General features: G+C 49.6%; 7 non-coding genes and 1 pseudogene across 7 annotated transcripts; all 8 read left to right on the top strand.

Moving 5' to 3' along the window:
• Nucleotides 1–256: 256 nt before the first annotated feature.
• LOC124893044 lies at nt 257–375 on the top strand. Its single transcript, XR_007050527.1, has one exon. It is a non-coding gene; the product is annotated as a 5S ribosomal RNA (ribosomal RNA).
• Nucleotides 376–810: 435 nt separating this feature from the next.
• On the top strand, nt 811–929 carry LOC124893043. Its single transcript, XR_007050526.1, has one exon. It is a non-coding gene; the product is annotated as a 5S ribosomal RNA (ribosomal RNA).
• Nucleotides 930–1,105: 176 nt separating this feature from the next.
• Nucleotides 1,106–1,224, top strand: LOC124893039. The gene has a single exon (XR_007050523.1). It is a non-coding gene; the product is annotated as a 5S ribosomal RNA (ribosomal RNA).
• A 175-nt stretch (nt 1,225–1,399) lies between these two features.
• Nucleotides 1,400–1,518, top strand: LOC124893042. The gene has a single exon (XR_007050525.1). It is a non-coding gene; the product is annotated as a 5S ribosomal RNA (ribosomal RNA).
• A 171-nt stretch (nt 1,519–1,689) lies between these two features.
• Nucleotides 1,690–1,808, top strand: LOC124893038. Its single transcript, XR_007050522.1, has one exon. It is a non-coding gene; the product is annotated as a 5S ribosomal RNA (ribosomal RNA).
• Nucleotides 1,809–2,258: 450 nt separating this feature from the next.
• LOC124893040 lies at nt 2,259–2,377 on the top strand. The gene has a single exon (XR_007050524.1). It is a non-coding gene; the product is annotated as a 5S ribosomal RNA (ribosomal RNA).
• A 158-nt stretch (nt 2,378–2,535) lies between these two features.
• LOC124893041 lies at nt 2,536–2,654 on the top strand (annotated as a pseudogene).
• A 174-nt stretch (nt 2,655–2,828) lies between these two features.
• LOC124893045 lies at nt 2,829–2,948 on the top strand. The gene has a single exon (XR_007050528.1). It is a non-coding gene; the product is annotated as a 5S ribosomal RNA (ribosomal RNA).
• Nucleotides 2,949–3,151: the final 203 nt, after the last annotated feature.

Here is a 3,151-nt window from a genome sequence, read left to right as displayed (position 1 = left end):
ATCAGAACTCCGAAGCTAAGCGTGCTTGGGCGAGAGTAGTACTAGGATGGGTCACCACCTGGGAAATCCTCGTGTTGCATTCCTTTTTTTTTTCCTTTAAAATTCAGTTTAACTTTGCCGGTTCAATCGGAGAATCTTTTTGTTTTTCCTCTTGGCGGAAATGATAAAGGGGGCAAGTAACAGGGGCGCGCGAGCGGTGTGTGACTGGCGACGCAAGAGAAAGTGGCATAATAGATTTTGGAGTTCTGGGAATGACAGATGCGATCATACCAGCACTAACGCAACGGATCCCATCAGAACTCCGAAGTTAAGCGTGCTTGGGCGAGAGTAGTACTAGTATGGGTGACCCCCTGGGAAGTGCTAGTGTTGCATCCCTTCCTTTTTTTTTTACTTTAAAATTCAGTTTAATTTTGCCGGTTCGATCGGCGAATCTTTTTGTTTTTCCTCTTGGCGGAAATGAGAAAGGGGGCGAGGCGCGGGCGCGCATGCGGGGTGTGACGGGCGGTGCAGGAGAAAGAGGCGTAATAGAATCTGAAGTGCTGTGAATGACGGATGCGATCATACCAGCACTAACGCACCGGATCCCATCTGACCTCCAAATTTAGCGTGCTTGGGCGAGAGTAGTGTTGCATCCCTTCCTTTTTTTTTCCTTTAAAATTCGATTTAATTTTGTCGGTTCGATCGACGAATCTTTTTGTTTTTATCTTGGCGGAAACAAAAAAGGGGGCGAGGCGCGGAGGCCCGCGTGCGGGGTGTGACGGGCGGCGCAGGAGAAATAGGCTCAATAGAATTTGGAGTGCTCGAAATGACGGATGCGATCATACCAGCACTAACGCACCGGATCCCATTAGAACTCCGAAGTTAAGCGTGCTTGGACGAGAGTCGTACTAGGATGGGTGACCCCCAGGGAAGTCCCCGTGTGGCATCCCTTTCTTTTTTTTTCCTTTAAAATTTGGTTTAATTTTGCTGGTTATATCGGCGAATCTTTTTGTTTTTCCTCTCGGCAGAAATTAGAAAGGGGGCAAGGCGCAGGGGCGCGCGTGCAGGGTGTGACGGGCTGCGGAGGAGAAAGAGGCATAATAGAATTTGGAGTGCTAGGAATGACGGATGCGATCATACTAGCACTAACGCACCTGATCCCATCGGAACTACGAAGTTAAGCGTGCTTGGGCGAGAGTTGTATTAGGATGGGTGACCCCCTTGGAAGTCCTCGTGTTGCATCCCTTCCTTTTTTTTCCTTTAAAATTCGATTTAATTTTGCCGTTTCAATCGGCGAATCTTTTTGTTTTTCCTCTTGGCGGAAACCAGGAACAGGGCGAGGCGCGGAGGCCCGCGTATGGGGGGTGACAGGCGGCGCAGCAGAAAGAGGCTTAATAGAATTTGGAATGCTGGGAATGACGGATGCGATCATACCAGCACTAACGCATCGGATCCTATCAGAACTCCAAAGTTAAACGTGCTTGGGCGAGAGTAGTACTAGGATGGGTGACCCCCTGGGAATTCCTCGTGTTGCATCCCTTTTTTTTTTTCCTTTAAAATTCAGTTTAATTTTGCCGGTTCTATCGGCGAATCTTTTTGTTTTTCCTCTTGGCGGAAACAAGAAAGGGGGCGAGGCGCGGAGCCCCGATGCGGTGTGACTGGCGGCGCAAGCCAAAGAGGCATAATAGAATTTGGAGTGCTGGGAATGACGGATGCGATCATACCAGCACTAACGCACCGGATCCCATCGAAACTCCGAAGTTAAGCGTGCTTGGGCGAGAATAGTACTAGGATGGGTGACCACCTGGGAAATCCTCGTGTTGCATCCCTTTTTTTTTTTCCTTTAAAATTTGGTTTAATTTTGCCGGTTCGATCGGCGAATCTTTTTATTTCTTCTCTTGGCGGAAACGAGAAAGGGGGCAAGGCGCAGGGGCGCGCGTGCGGGGTGTGACGGGCGGCGGAGGAGAAAGAGGTATAATAGAATTTGGAGTGCTAGGAATGACTGATGCGATCATACCAGCACTAACACACCGGATCCTATCAAAACTCCGAAGTTAAGCGTGCTTGGGCGAAGTCCTAGGGAAGTCCTCGTGTTGCATCCCTTTCTTTTTTTTTTCCTTTAGATTTTCGATATAATTTTGCCGGTTCAATCGGCGAATCTTTTTATTTTTCTCTTGGGGAAAACGAGAAAGGGTGGGAGGCGCGGGGGCGTGCGTGCGGGGTGTGACGGGCGGCGTAGGAAGAAGAGGCATAGTAGAATTTGGAGTGCTGGGAATGACGGATGCGATCATACCAGCACTAACAGACCGGATCCCATCGGAACTTCGAAATTAAGCGTGCTTGTGCGACAGTAGTACTAGGAGGGGTGACCCCCTGGGAATTCCCCGTGTTGCATCCCTTCCTTTTTTTTTGTCCTTTAAAATTCGGTTTAATTTTGCCGGTTAGATCGACGAATGTTTTTGTTTTTTCTCTTAGCGGAAAGATAATAGGGGGCGAGGCGTGGAGGCCCGCGTGCGGGGTGTAACAGGCGGCGGAGGAGAAAGAGGCATAATAGAATTTGGCGATCATACAAGCACTAACGGACTGGATCCCATCAGAACTCCGAAGTTAAGCGTGCTTGGGCGATAGTAGTACTAGGATGGGTGACCCCCTGGGAAGTCCTCGTGTTGCATCTTTTTTTTTTTTTTCTTTAAAATTCGGTCTAATTTTGTAGGTTCGATCGGCGAATCTTTTTGTATTTTCTCTTGGCGGAAACGAGAAAGGGGGCAAGGCGCAGGGGCGCGCGTGCGGGGTGTGACGGGCGGCGGAGGAGAAAGAAGCATAATAGAATTTGGACTGCTGGGACTGACGGATGTGATCATACCAGCACTAACCCACTGGATCCCATCGGAACTCTGAAGCTAAGCGTGCTTGGGTGAGAGTAGTACTAGGATGGGTGACCCCACTGGGAAGTCCTCGTGTTGCATCCCTTCCTTTTTTTTCCCTTTAAAATTCAGTTTAATTTTGCCGGTTCGATCGGCGAATCTTTTTGTTTTTCCTCTTGGCGGAAACGACAACGGGGGCAGGGCGCAGGGGCGCGCGTGCGGGGTGTGACGGGCGGCGGAGGAGAAAGAGGCATAATAGAATTTGGAGTGCTGGGAATGACGGATGCGATCATACCAGCACTAACGTC

This window comes from Capsicum annuum, unplaced genomic scaffold, assembly GCF_002878395.1.
Source record: "Capsicum annuum cultivar UCD-10X-F1 unplaced genomic scaffold, UCD10Xv1.1 ctg53275, whole genome shotgun sequence".
Classification (NCBI taxonomy): Eukaryota; Viridiplantae; Streptophyta; class Magnoliopsida; order Solanales; family Solanaceae; genus Capsicum; species Capsicum annuum.
Note: the sequence above shows the minus strand (reverse complement) of the source record. Positions and strands in the feature narration are given on the sequence as shown.